The following is a 16,472-nucleotide window of genomic DNA, read 5'->3' on the forward strand; positions in this document are numbered from 1 at the left end:
TATGTGATGAAAAGAATTCCACTGTTCTGAAATGTATATGTGGCAATAATAGAGGTTTCGATGACCCAATTTTATCATGTAATTGTATGTAGTGTAACATTGTGACCTAAAGACGTAAAGTTTTGCCTGATGGCTAAATTTACGAGACCTGACACGGATTATTAAAAAGTCCTGAAGATGTCCTAGGTCAGGGGTCGGCAACCTTAAACACCCAGAGAGCCATTTGGATCCGTTTCCCACAGAAAAAAAAACACAGGGATCCACAAAACAGTTTTGACATCTAAAATAAAGAGAAAACTGCATATATCGTTTTGTACCTTTATGGAAAGTGTAGAACAAACTGTAGTGTGTCGCAATTATGAAAACAATGAACTGCTACCGAGTCAACGAAATTTTATTTCTGCAAGCAAACAAAAATATTTTGAACAGTTTGAACTAACCTTAACAAAAAACTCCAGGTTGAAGGTTACTTTCAAATAAAATGTTCAATGTCTAATCGAGTCCTCTTCGTATTCATGACATCAAAATTTTAACTTGCCGTCTGCAGCGAACCAAAAATGCGTCTGCTTCTGTGTGTCGGATTTCGCGAGTCGGCAGTTATGACGCGTACTTTGAGCGACAAACAAATTAAACACGGTTTATTTTAAGGTTACAAGAGCATCATAATCTTAGAATTTAGAATTACTTTTTTTTTTTTAAATAACTAACTAAAATCAATTTTAATCAAATATTTATTTTCCAAATCTACAGGGAGCCGCAGTAGATGGATGAAAGGGCCACTTACGGCTCCGGAGCCGCGGGTTGCCGACCCCTGGCCTAGATGATCAGTGATTTCACAACTTTTGGAACGTTTTTAAAAAATGATTTGGTACTTAAAAGAGTGTTTGTGTTAACGATACCAAGCAGCTGCATTTATAATCTCACCGAAAACTAAGTAGCGTGTGTTTAAGCACTGCTTATTCCACTTGAGTATATATTCAAGCAGGATAAAGCTTTCAGGGTGACTACTACAGTACAAACACACTGATGGAAAAGGAACAAAGATGCTTCAAGAGCAAAGAAAAGGAAAATGGATTGGTGTGGCATTGAGGGGAAGGAATTAATGGGCCACAGAAGAAGATGGAACTATAAAAGTTGGACCGACATTGACACGCAGGAGAACGCTAAGGTTCCGATGGGAATTTTAAACAGATGAGAAGATTTAAGCTATTGTTTGTTTGTTTTTTACTAAAACGGTAAATCCGTGATAAATTAGCCTTCAGAAAGGAGTCAGGTACGATTCATCACAAAACATACACCCAAATGAGTGTACACTTTTTTAAGAGTTGACAAAACATTTATAGATAAGGATTTTACTTCAATATACTGATGATACTGAATTAAGGGTTATTTACCTGACAGAATCCAGTATAGAGAAAAGTACATGGAAGTATAATAAGGCTATGAAACATTCTGAACGTCTGGGGCTGAGATGAGCAATGAGCCTTCTGACACACTCCAGAGAACTTTCATGCAGAAGTTGCCATGAAATCAGGGTGCATTCAAGACTTCACCAATTAGGAACCAGATCCTGAGAAATGCAGACCCTAACTACCCCTGAGCTCATCCTTGCCGGTTATTTCGCTCTGATTGAGAGTGAAAAAGAGTGACTCCATCTTTTCCACCCAGACAGCTGAATGAGTTTCACTCTTCCTCTCTCATAAATTGCTGGAGTTTGGTCTGAACCAGATCTCACAATTTCCTTACGATAGGATGAGCGCATTTCTATTATGAATTCAAATGCACTGTATATATTTATTGTAAAGCTCATATGAAAATAGACACTCAAAGCTTTAAGAATTTGTAGTGTTTCAGAAGTATTTACGTTTTTATCTCATCCACTAGGGGCATTATTCAATCATTCATTCATTCATTCATTCATTCATTTTCTACCGCTTATCCGAACTTCTCGGGTCACGAGGAGCCTGTGCCTATCTCAGGCGTCATCGGGCATCGAGGCAGGATACACCCTGGACGGAGTGCCAACCCATCTCAGGGCACACACACACTCTCAGTCACTCACACACTCACACACTACGGACAATTTTCCAGAGATGCCAATCAACCTACCATGCATGTCTTTGGACCGAGGGAGGAACCCCCCGAGGCACGGGGAGAACATGCAAACTCCACACACACAAGGCGGAGGCAGGAATCGAACCTAGGAGCAATATATTTATAGAAAAATACAAAATAAACAAAAGCATTTTTCCCCCCCAGGCACAAATGCATGTATCTTCAAAGTAAATGGTTTCTGCTCTCTGATATGCTCCAAGTGCTTGTTCATAAGTAGCTAAAATGTGGATTCTATCTAAGGTTAGACAACAGACGGAAAAACACACGTCTCAGACCGAAAGCCAACCGAGTCCCGATTCACTTTATATCAGATTTGTGGAGATAAAGTCATTCATTTGTGTACACCGATTTAAAATGTCGCCGTAAGTCTGTTTCCAATTCTGGCGGGTTGAAAGGAACACCAGTGTACTGATAAGAAGGGTTAAATATCGGGTGAAGTACAGATGCAAAGTGTAATGAACGAGACTTAATAATTCAGTCAGCTGCTCGTCAGGAATATATTTAAATTATGTTTCCGTGCAGCTCAATCACACTGAAATAAAACTTTGCAATTATTGGCTGCTAACTGAACTACGATCAGCTCCGTCGTACCGAGAACCGGTGGTGAATCCACAAGACCGTTCCTTTCATATAAATTCTTATTATGTAAGCCTTCCAGCACAGCATAAGATGAAATGATTCAATGTAAATTTATGAAGCTTTCTAATGCAACTCATGAGTTCGAGTTAAACTCACGACAACACTGTTGCTTGGCAACTGGATTGTGTTGAGCTATAATTATACGTTATATATCAGCTACTAAACAAGAGTCCGTTGGTTCCGGCGCAACTGACCGACGTCAACAGTTCATGCGATCGCAGCTGTCAGGAAAAAGATCAGGGATATCTTAAAGATGTTTGCTTTTATCTGGAAGTTTCTCAGAAAAAAGAATGTGGGGGATTCGAATGCAAGCTGTTAGCAAGTTGTTACTGCTGACAATTTCACATTGGGAAGAAGATAAAAGCTAATGTTGCAGGAATGATAAAATGCTGTTCACGTAGATTATTTATTGCTTTTCGATTTAATTTGGTATGGTGCCGAGATTTACTAGTCTGTTTTCACCGCATTGTTGGTTTTTAGTGATAATTGACTCTTATTGACTGTTAGCACTTTCTGCTCTCTCTCTCTCTCTCTCTCTCTCTCTCTCTCTCTCTCTCTCTCTCTCTCTCTCTCTCTCTCTCTGTATCTCTCTCTCGCTTTGTCTGTATCTCTCTCTCTCTCTCTCTCTCTCTCTCACTCTCTCTCTCTCGCTTTGTCTGTATCTCTCTCTCTCTCTCTCTGTATCTCTCTCTCTCTCTTTCTCTCTCTCACTTTGTCTGTATCTCTCTCTCTCTCTCTCTCTCTCTCACTCTCTCTCTCTCGCTTTGTCTGTATCTCTCTCTCTCTCTCTCTGTATCTCTCTCTCTCTCTCTTTCTCTCTCTTGCTTTGTCTGTATCTCTCTCTCTCTCTTTCTCTCTCTCTCTCTCTGTGTCTGTATCTCTATCTCTCTCTCTGTCTGTCTGTATCTCTCTCTCTCTCTCTCTCTCTCTCTCTCTCTCTCTCTCTCTCTCTCTCTCTCTCTCTCTCTCTCTCTCTCAGAGTTATAGCTCTAACCCAATCTACTTCTTTTGACAGAGCTAATTTAATGCTAATATTTTCATTTGGTTCGTTTCCTTTTTTCCCTTCAAATTAAGACCATTTAGCAGATTTCAGATCAAACGATCACAATTTTAATTGCACTTGAATATACACAATCCGAACGAAATTCCACAGGCAGCCATATAGACCTTTATACACAGTGTTAGACTGATGAATTACTACCTCGCGTATCTAGGCGGATGTTAAGATCCTGGAAGTACAACGTCTATGATGAGTCATCAGATGTATCAGGACTCGTTTGTTGACTCATACACAAGTCAGCAGGCCAATAATAAATGTCTCGAGGTCTCGTGTACATTCAGCAAACTCTGAGTCTACATGTTATACACAGTTGGTCTTATTCACATCTCATTTGAAAGAGGAAATTGTGATATTGTTAACCAAGGCTAAGGGTAAAGAAGAAATCGATTGGCTGTTGTACAGTAGACAGCTTATCATCTGTTCAATGCTTTTGTCAAAGCAACAGGAAGTTAAGCGACAACGCTCAGCATCCTTCTCCTACTCTTTGTCAGAGATTAAAATCGATTCACATATAAATCCTACTAGTTCTTTAAAAACCTAGAATTTTAACCGTGGGTGTCATTTGAAGGTCAGTGGAAAAAAAAACTAGACAGTTGAGCACTGGATGTATTTCCACCTCCTTTCTGATTAAAAGGCACGCACCACACAGGGCTACTTTTGCACTTTTGCAGCAAGCAAGAATTTGGTCTCGAAGGTAATCCTCACATCACACATACTTAGGTTCTCTATTCAGGTCACGAAACATCCAGTGACAGTCCAGCTGTTGACAAATAACAGAGGACATTGACTCTAAAGACCTCTCGAGAGTGTCTGAAACCAAACTGCTTAAGACTCTTGTCAGTCAGTTTTGACTTCCAGACGTCCCACCGGACTTTCCTGCTGTCAGACGTAGATATGGTCCAAATGGACTTGGAAAGCAGCAACTTCTTTTTCTGTTCAGTTGTTTGGCTTGCATGCAGGCACTCCCAAAAGATCTATGTCAATGACAGTGAATCTGAAATTCCATCCTGAGGGGAAAAAAAAAGGAATTCCTCAGAAGACCCATTGCAAACCACGCTGACATGCGCCCAAGGCTAAGAGCCACACAACAGGCTCACGCTGCCTGAACACTACGCCTTTCAAGTCCATTAATTTTTAACCTGATCAGATAAATGTGTTTAGATGCGCCACCGCCCTGAGATCTTCTCGGATGATGAGAATGCAAATGCAATCAGAGATGAAATTGGGAAGTGAATTTCAAGCCTGTGGAAAGAAAGTCAGCCAACACCTACAGTGACGATACTAAAGAATGAAGATCAACGATGGAGTCGTTAGCTACGGCTATATTCTCACACGTCAATAACCCATTTAAAAAAAAGATCTTGGCACAAATTGACCATTTCGAAATAAATTAGAGGAAACATGTATCACAAACCCATCATGCTACAAAACTCTCATCTTTGTATAAAAAACATAAAACAAACAAAAAAAAAAAAAATCAATGAACCACCTAATTTTTTAGAATAAATGTTCCATTCAAGTTTTTACACCAAGCCTTTTATATTTATTATTAATCAAGCAGGATATAAAATGTCAGGATTTAATCGGAATTGATCTTTCACACAAGTAATTCAGTATTAATGAAAATCCCTGTAATGATGGACAAAGATTTTTCGTATGCTGTTTGTGTCCCGAATGCGTGTAAATTTATGCATAAGAAGACTATCTCAACTGATGAGCATAAAAGTATATTGTTTGCCAGGATTACTTCACTATTATATGCAGATTATGTTTTAAATCCCTTACGTGTTTCAATTACACATACAAATTTAATGATACCCAGTCATTTTAGTCATCCTTTCAGTCCGTTCCCTGATAGAAAGGAAATCGAATTATGGGACATTTTCAGTCAGTACAAACAAATGAATGATATTTGTGTGATATAAAATGAATCAGGAGTTTGTTGGCTTTCAGAGTGAGATGTGTGTTTTTCCCTCTGTTGATAACCTTACACAAAATTTTAGTGGTTGTAGATAAACACCTAAGATTAACCCAAATTTAAGCTGCTTATTTACAAGAACCTGGAGCATCTCAGAGAGCAGAAATGGGTTTGATATCATCATTTAATTTGAAGATGGATATAGACGTGGGATCCCAACACAGTGTTTAATACAGAGAAGGCAGACAAATCCAAAACAATGGTCATAGCAAACAGGCAAAATTCAGAAACACAGTTAAAGACATGGGGGCACAGTTAGCACATTTGCCTCACACCTCCAGGGTTGGGGGTTCGATTCCCGCCTCCGCCTTGTGTGTGTGGGGTTTACATGTTCTCCCCGTGCCTCGGGGGTTTCCTCCGGGTACTCCGGTTTCCTCCCTCAGTCCAAAGACATGCATGGTAGGTTGATTGGCATCTCTGGAAAATTGTCCGTAGTGTGTGAGTGTGTGTGTGTGAGTGAATGAGAGTCTGTGTGTACCCTGTGATGGGTTGGCACTCCATCCAGGGTGTATCCTGCCTCGATGCCCAATGACGCCTGAGATAGGCACAGGCTCCCCGTGACCCGAGAAGGTCGGATAAGAGGTAGAAAATGAATGAATGAATGAATGAGTTAAAGCCATCAGCGGAGCGAACAAATCCAAAGAAACGCAAGACAAGTGAACACATAGGGATTAAAACAGAAAACAAGGTTGACACACACAGGAAAATAAATGCAATGAAACACATTGTTATGCTACAGAGAGACAATACTTCATGTGGATGTAAGCATGAGCATGGGTTAAATATGCTAGAACCTGGAACTAACCCTTGAACCAAAAGTCCTTCAGTATTAAGTTTTTTGGTGTTCAGCAAACAGCCGACATCATTTATGGGGTTTTATGGGCATCTGCAAATGCAAATCAGCTAGGTTGTAGGTTGTGTACACAGCAGGACATTTTGTGTGTTTATGCATAACAAATCACACACGGGGACAAATCAGCATTTCTGGAACGTCTGTAAATCTTTTAAATAATTTTCCTTCATTTCAGGTTACACATTGATTAACTAGGAGCATTGTATGTATCCATGATGTAATGAGCTAAAAAGAGCGTGTGCGTGTGAGAAAAGGGAAAATTACTCAAATTAGTTGTAGAAGTGTACAGCATTTATATATAAATGTAAATTAGTAATAATCACAACATCGTTGCATTTTGTTCGGGTCAGAATAGCCTTAATGGAATAGAAACATGCAAGAAGCAGCAACGGATGTAGCGATGAAATGTGTTAACATTAGCGGATCATACAGCCAAAGGGTTTTCAGAGCAGTCCAAGTCCCCTGAGAAGAGAAACGGAGGCTGCCGCAGTGTGATTAAGGTGTAACTGTAAGCAGAAGTGATGTGAAGCACTGGAGGAAGGATGTTGACTGGGTAGGAAATATATTTTAATCAGTATTTTGAAAAAAGGTGAGTAAAAACATCCATACTAACTCTCAAGGACAGGGTTGTTAGTATGCCCTGCTTTCACGGATACTAATGTTTGGCATTTTTGCTTCCTTCCTGCCACTATATGCCTCACAGACAAGAGAAGCAGCACTCTCCAATTATGCTGAAAGGCAAAAGGGAGAGATGAGAGAAAGCTAGAGACCTGCACGCCAGGAAGAGGCAATGAAAGTCCTTCATGATTAAGAGATGAGAGCACGAATGATGTCATGGGGCCACTGAAGCCCCATGACCACTTCGATGGCATTATTGTCTGGTCTTGCTCCAAACACATGTGCTAGGACTGAATAGCATAGCGTTCTCATTTATACATCATTTCCATCCTTATTTGCTTGCACAAGCTTGGGTCTGAGACTTAAACTCATCATTAGTCATGCTTAATAGCAGACACAGGTCAGGGACAGTAAGCTCTGGATTATGGAGTCGTGTTTATTTCCATCAGCACCTTGACGGCTGCTTTGTGACTCCAATTGTTTGAGGTCACAGGTATGACACCTTTGTCTGAAATGAACGCAACTCTTTAACAATATCTCATTATAAACTTAGTGTTGTACAGTGCTGTTCGCTGGAAACAGCTTGTAAGTGGTTGTAATGCCACTTACCAAGGGCAAAAAAAAAACACCACACTTGAATGACACAATAAACCCACTAGTGTTTCTCTTTTCATGAAAAGAGGTAATTAATTTCTGCTGTTTTGCATCAAGTGCAGCAGCAGGGTCAAACGTCTGATTATATAATGAATGTGTTTGTTGTACCAAAACAAATAACTGCAAGCCAACCAAATACACCGCTTCAGTGCAACTGAAAGAGAGTCATGTTCTACTTTTTATGCTGTGTCTAAATGAGCAGGTGACTCATTCCGTTTCATTTCATTATCTTTACTTCCATCATTAGTATTGCCACTTCATTTCCTAGCATTAGCTAGTTTTCTCTATCTGGTGCTTGAAAGGAATAGTTTTGCCCAAAAGTAATTTTATGCGATTACCTCAAATTTATAAGATCAGCTAAAATAATCCTGGGCTGGAAAGTTTGCTTCAGACAAATGATGCTAACAAGGAAGGGAAGTTTGTAGCTAGCAGACTGGCATCACATTTAATCCATCATCCACTCTCAATATTAAACATATTGATTTTGTGGTTTCTAAAACTGTATGACACAACGGACAAAAAGGGATCTCACAGGGCAGAACGCAGTCGTAGCTCCATTTTGAAGCTTCATTATTTTTATTCAGTATGCCATTCTGAGACACTCGAGACACAATTCTGCTCATTTTATGTGTACAAATTGTATTACTCAGTGAAATTATTTCTTTTACGCTCAGGATAAGATGATTTACTGTAGTCATGAAGTTGTAATCTAACCTTACTACTTAGCAAGATTAGCATCATAACTCCGGTACATAATTAAAGCAAATATAAGACCCCAATCATGTCTTGTCTAGATACATTGGTTAGGTATTATCCAGCCATCCATCCATCCATCCATTCATTCTCTACACTGCTTTTCCTACTGGGTCACATGGAACTTGGAGCCTATCCCAGGAGACTCGGAGCAGAAGACAGGGTACATCCTGAACAGGATGCCAGTCTATCTCAGGGTATAATCATACACACTCACACACCTAATCATACAGTACAGGCAATTTAGAGATGCCAATCAGCCTACAAAGCATGTCTTTGGGCTGGGGCAGGAAACCTGAGAACCCATTGAAAACCATTGAGGCATGAAGAAAACATTCAAGTTTCATATTCATGACATGGACAGGTAGAGAAAAGCAAACCCCAACTCGAACCCCAAAAGGAAAATGATTTACATTCTTTTGGCTCAAACTACCCAAAATGTCATGTGACATGTACCGCCTACCTAAACGGATAACGAACCTAGCTACACTGCAAAACAATTTCAGAAATGGTTTGAGGCATATGACAAGAAGTTGTTGGTTTGGCCCCCAAATCAGATCGAGGATCTGTGGGATGTGCTGGACAAACAAGTCCGTTCCAAGGAGAATCCCACCTCACAACTTACAGGATGAAAACGTCTAGGATCATCTCTTGATGTCAAGATTTCATATAACACCTTCAGAAGGCTTGTGGAGTCCATGCCTCGATGAGCCAGAGCTGTTCTGGTTCTGCAAGGAGGTGGATTTAACGGTACCAAATAAGATTAACAGCAGAATTGCTGAACACAACAAAATATAAACATGTTTCAGGCAGAAAATGATTTATTTCCTTATACGATTTCCCCAAGCACTCTTTAGATCGAAAGACAAGCTAAGGTAAGCTTTATTTCCCTAGTGGCCAGGTACAACCACATGTTAGCATGGTTTAGTGATTTTTCCACTTAATTAAACCCAATTCAATTCATCAGTTAACTACCAGGTCAAACAGAAATATTACAGAATTGAATTGTAGAGCATTATTACATTCCTTCTACAAAGGTAAGTATTGTTAAAAAAACACACACACACAACATTGTGATCTCACCGTGTTTGTGCTTGGGTCAATATCTCCTTTGTGAAGCTAAAACGACCATTTCTAACCCTATTGATATCCTCGCTGGAATCAATGCACAGACATCTCTTATTTCCAACACAGACATTTTACCTACACTTATTGAATCCTACAGTACAGCCACCATGTACAGTATATCTGTACAGATGCAAACTGACGCAAAACAGTACTTGTTCATGCACAAAATAAGCTCTTTGTGAAAATGATCTTTATATCCTCTTATATCTTTTTTTGTTAATCCTTTATCCCTGTTTGTATGGGGTTTAATCATTCAAGCTCTTCCATCCATGTTAATTTTAATCACCGGATTAATGGCATAATAGCAGTTTAATCAGATTTTTCGATCTACCCACATTTCCCGGTTGTGGTTGAAGAGCTAAAACCCGAGACCTATTTCAAAGCACATGGGAGTGCATGTTTGTTGCATTGTGTGGATGCTTCGTTCTCTGTTTTCCTTATCGCTCTTTCCCATACAGCTAGAGCACAGGGTATTAGAAGCCTGATGAGCCGAGATAGACACCACATGACATTAGAGTTATTTAGACCTGCACCGTGTTGAGTGTGAGAGAGAGAGCTGCAAAACAGGTGGACAACCAAATGGATTGAAATAGGGGGGGCGGGAAGCTAGTTAGGGAATGTCAAGTGAGGTTTGGCTTGTAAAGTGGGGTCATTGACTCTGAGAGGTGTACGAACATGGACAAAATAGGAGCTCTGGGGGTTGTGTCCTATATATGCAGTGCTCGCTGTGTCCTCTCTCTCTCTCTCTCTCTCTCTCTCTCTCTCTCTCTCTCTCTCTCTTTGTGAACACCATTGTGAAGAATGACAAAAGGAATAAGATATATACCTTTATTCTTCTTTATTAAAAGACACAGATCCTCTGTGAGTTGATCAAACACAAAGCTATGTGCAAGGCTTCAAGGTGTTATTTCACAAACTCATCTTTGCAATAACAACAACAACAACAAAAAAAAAAACCCGCCACAGGTGAAACGATTGCAATATACATGAGATGCGAACAAGCGGAATTTGAAACAGGCTGCCTTTGTTTTCCTACCACCACCAGCACCACCACCACCACCGCCACACATCAAGTTCTCATTAATGTGGTGCTCGAATGTCTGCATTTGCGTTTTCCTTCAGAAAAATGAAATTGTTGTCTTGTTTTTTTGTCCCCTTATCTTAAAAGCACATAAAAAAACCCACCCAAAACACAATGCATTACTGAATTGCATTTTCTAGGATATTGCACTCTCGCAGCGATTTGTTCTAGTTCGTAGATGTTCAAAAATAATCTTTTGAATAACCTTTCACATGGTGTTTGCATCAACAGGCGTAGAAGTAAATACTACTTAAGTTGTTTATTTGCGTGGATTAATATATGAACCAACCTCCTGAGCAGGAAACAGTCAAGTCGAGTGAACTAGATAAAGATCAAAACCACAAAAGCAAACTGAGAAAAAATCGGAAATGTGCGATGAGTGAAACAGTGGCAATACTTCACAAAGTGGGAGGATTTTAGCAGTGGTGTATATTGAGAGTCTCATTAGTGAAATGAAGCATAGCTTATCTTGGTAAAAGCTAGAAGCCTGTGAGTGGGCTAATGCCTGAGTGGATCCGGATCTCAAGTCATGAAGATCTAGTTGTGAACATATCTATTGCTGCTTTCAATATATTATTGTGTTTCCTGTTTTATTAAACTTCATACTTTACACCAACAAATACACGTTCGGTTACATCAAATTTCTTGAATACCAAAGTCAACCAGCATGACTGGATTGTGACAGCACCTAGATTTTAATCCTCGATCCCTTAATAATTACACAGTGGCAATAAATATGACAACGTGAAGAGGTTATGTTTTGTTTCGCTAGAGCCATGGACTCTGAACAGATGAGACCCCTGTTTTGAATTTGACACAAACCCAATAAACGCATACTTCTTTATCCATTCATATTTAAACATTTTCTTTTTATCCTCACCTTTATAATAAACAAGCCATGTAGTCATTTTATTACTAAGACAGGACAGACAGTACTGAGGTAAAATCTTTTAGAAACAGAATCATTTTCAAGTCAAATATAATTTAGGAAGAATTTATGTTCTTGGATTACATAGACACAGAATTGTGTAACCAACGAAAATAAGAAAGAGCTGACTAAGAAATAATAAGAAGTTGAATATCCACTTGATTGCAGTGTACGAAATAAAATATGTACTTTATGTACGGATTTGACGGTATTATAATTACAACCTTAGCATATTTCACAATATGTATAGAATACAGCAAGCTCAGGGTATTGCGAGAAATTGCACTTGATTGTGGATAATAATAGGTGTTATGTGCACGTTGTGCTGCAATTCTGGCAGCTGTATTATAATGATAGAGCTGAAAAGATATACATTGTCCATTATTGGGAGGTATTACAGCTTAGGAGAAATGTATCTGTGGGATGTTTTTGGTTGTCTGGGTATCTGGATGGCAGTCAATTCCAGACTTCTTTTTTTTAGCATTTACACCAAGCACATACCTGAGCAGTTCAGGGATAATGGACATGCTCGGAAGTTTATCTCTCTGGCGGTCCTAGTATTTGAACTCACAACCTTCTGGATATATATACAGACATGCAAATCCGATCAATGTAGATATATACTGTACGTCAGAGTGTATTTCCAAACATATACAGAATTGTCACAAATGATATTGGCTCCCAGTATCTTGTGTGATGTGTTTGCCATGTTTCCTGTTAGATTTCAATACGTTCTCTTGTCAAAGGCACTCCTAAGGGCTACATTCTGCAAAAAAAATATTAATACTCTCTATGTAAGGAGACTTTTGGGACAACCTCTTATATACAAACTAACATAAGAATAGTCCATAAACATGGATCCTCTTTATTTGTGGGTGTTAATACAGCGGTTTTGAATTACAGCACCTAATACATATGTGCACACAACCTGAGAGATTTAAAGTGAATGTGTGAAAAGCCATAAGAAATAAGAGGAGTGCATATCCTTGGCACTGGAAAAGTAAGGCGAAAAAGAGACAGAATAATATTCCTGTGTATTGGATAAAGCTCCTTGGGTGATGAATCTTCTGCTCAGGGGAAGATTGACTGTGGGGAAGAAAAGTAACTGCCTGCGTAAGAGCTTCACACGGTTGCCAGGACACTGCCACCACCTCGGTCTCCGTTTCTCTCTTCCTGTGGAAGCGAACATGTTCAATTGTTTATTATTCTCCCTCACACTCGCAGACATGGACATTTTTCTTTCTTGTCATCTTCACTTGTTCTACATCATCACTTCAGTCTCCCTCAGTATATTTTGCCACCTCGAATTTCAAACAGGTCAGTCCTCTGGAAAACACGCTATAAAAACCTTATCGTAACACACACACACACACACACACACACACACACACACACACACACACACACACACACACACACACACACACACACACACACACTTCTGTTTTGCAATGCAAATCATATCTGATCTTATATTCTAGTCTCTATGACTTATGAAGTGTTTATAGCAAGGCGGTGCCTGGGCTAAAAATTTTATCTAGCCGACTGCAGAACCAGTATCTGAAGGACAATCGGGTTTGTTTTTTGTGACATGCTTTCATCAGTTATATAACTAACACACTGCTTAAGTTCTCACTATAATGAATCACACACACAGCAGGACTGAAGCTCCAAAGGTTTTTGTAGAATGGCCTAATGGGTCCAGGCACTGTGCTAAAATTCACTCTTTAGAGAAGCTGTCTAAATTTCTATGCCTTATACACGTCTTTAAAATCCCAATAATGTTATGTTTCAACATAAATGATATAAAGTATGATGTTTTATAAATGATATCAGAATATACATGCTGTAATAAGAAAGAATAAAGGTCCTTTGACTTTTTATTTAGATTTACTTCATAATGAAATATACTTTGACAATTAATTAGCATATGATAAATTGTCTGTCAGTGGGAAGAGACCATTCATTCATTCATTCATTCATTCATTTTTTACCGCTTATCCAAACTTCTCGGGTCACGGGGGTCTCAGGCGTCATCGGGCATCGAGGCAGGATACACCCTGGACGGAGTACCAACCCATCGCAGGGCACACACACACACTCTCATTCACTCACACACTCACACACTACGGACAATTTTCCAGAGATGCTAGTCAACCTACCAGGCATGTCTTTGGACCGGGGGAGGAAACCGGAGTACCCGGAGGAAACCCCCGAGGCACGGGGAGAACATGCAAACTCCACACACACCAGGAGGAGGCGGGAATCGATCCCCCAACATGGGAGGTGTGAGGCAAACATGCTAACCACTAAGCCACCGTGCCCCCCCGGAAAGAGACCACTTTGGGATAATTACGGATGAGATATTTTTTTAGTAGTGACATTTATACGGTAGTGGGTTTGGAGTTGATATGAGTTAACTAAGATAGTTTTGGTCTCTTTAAGAATGCTAACCGTTTTCTCCTACCATCGAAAAGATACATGCAAAATGCAACAGTATGGAATCTCTGAAGTTTAGTAGCAACCGGGCTTTCCAATAACAACAACATCTCAAGAAGATATGCTCTCACGGTTAAGTCAAGTCAAGAACTTATGGTTTCATTACTGTTTTCTGGGACAAATATGTTTGAGTTTAAGCAGTTGGACAATTTTTTTTAATGCCAAATACATTTTGACACCAGAAGTTTCTGAACTGGAGCAGCCATATTTCATGTTTACACAATGTTTGGAATCTGAACCAAAATAACAGAAAATAACCTAAAATAACTGAATCTAACATATCTACTGTCTGTGTAGCATTTTCCTTCTCTCTCTAAGAGGTCCAACTGGGCTACATTTTGCCTGAGATGTGGTCTCATTAATGTTAAGTTGATCTTCTAGTAGAAAGTTCCTAATTATTTCAACCCCTTATACCATGGTGGTGTGTCCCACTTATCAAATGAGTGTTAGCCTACACTTCCAACTGACCCATATATGACAGTGGAATGACAGCAAACAAACTCTAACAAATTTATGTGCCAGTACTCCACTTTAATGAAGCCACGTTTCAGGCTATATATGGACGCAGACTATATGACTGGCCAAAACTGAAGAGGACTTACTACAAGACTCCGCAACCCTCAAATATGGCTGTACTCTTGGCACTTTTGGCAGAAGTACCATTCTTATTGTTATAACTATGATTTATATGTCTTTAATGAAATAATCTCCTATCTGGATAGCTAGCGAGCTAGCTAGACTATTCCACATCCCATGTATGATTGTACAATTACACTGATCTATTAAGATGGTATTCATGTCAGGCTATACAATGAAGATTATCTTATGATAGATCTGTCGCTTTAAAACTGATGACATCCTGTTTGTAACCGATCAATCATTTCTTTAAAACAAGCTTGAGGTAATAAAGATATTTTTCTGGTGAAAAGCATATTGCATTTCATATTGGTTTCACAATGGCTAATAGTGTATTTACTTCCCTGTGAGTTTTGGGTAATCCTATACCACCGTCCATTTAGTGGCTTCTAGATGCTTCCGTAGTCGAGGATATTCTCTGAAAAAAATCTGACAGTGCCAGAACTTTGTCATAAGCTGCCTTGGTGGCTTATGACATTAATTCGGCCACCTGTCAGCACATCACATTAAGCTTGTAAAATCACTGATATTATCTCATGGCGATATATGATGTGCAATTTTTGACTGCAACTGTGTAATCTAGGTTATTGTCTGTGTAACTGTGTAAAACAGGTATTCAATAAAGTATGCCAATTTTACATAAACAGAGATTCAATGTGAAATCAAAGCAAAATATATATCGAAGAATATGTCAATTTTGAGAGCTCCATAATAACAAGGTTCTTTTCTCAAATACTACTATTTTAGAATTTAAGGCACCAAACTAACTATTTCTTGGTACCGGGGTGGCAACATCAGTGACCTATATTTTGTACCTTTTACCATTTAACGTGCATGTGGTCGTGCAGTTAAATGTAAACTATATATGGGGCAGGATCAAGGTTAAAGCCTCAGCACAGCCAAGCTGCCACTGCTGGGCCCTTGAGCAAGGCCCTCAACCCTCTCTTCTCCAAGGGCGCTGTATCATAGCTGCCCCTGCACTCTGACCCCAACCTCCTCAGTTGGGGTATGTGAAGAAAAGAATTGCACTGTGCTGTAATGTATATGTGGTGATAATAAAAGCTTTCATGACCTGTCTATTCTATTCTATATCCAAAAGTATGCGACCGTGTTGTTGAACGGCTGCTTTTATAATAATCTCCAGTTATCAGTGAAGTCCGGCACTGATGTCACGTGAGAAAGCTTGACTCACTCTCAGCGTTCCAGATAATCCCAAAGGTGTTCAGTGGGGTTAAGTTCATAGCACTCAAAAGTTCTTCCACACCTTGACAAACCATGTGCTCATTTTGTACACCTTTTGTCATGCTGGAACAAGTTTGAGCTTCTTAGGTCCAGTGAAGGAATATTGTGGTGCTACAGCATATAAAAACAGTCATGTGGGTAAATACAGCATACAGTTTGGAATGACACTCTGGGCAAGAACCACATATAGATGTGTTATTTTTGACTATGTACATCGTAGCCTTGATGTTATCATCTCAATGACAAGCAAAAACACCTGTATATAATGTATACGGGGCACCTTAGCTT

Source organism: Tachysurus fulvidraco, chromosome 18 (genome assembly GCF_022655615.1).
Source record: "Tachysurus fulvidraco isolate hzauxx_2018 chromosome 18, HZAU_PFXX_2.0, whole genome shotgun sequence".
NCBI lineage: Eukaryota > Metazoa > Chordata > Actinopteri > Siluriformes > Bagridae > Tachysurus > Tachysurus fulvidraco.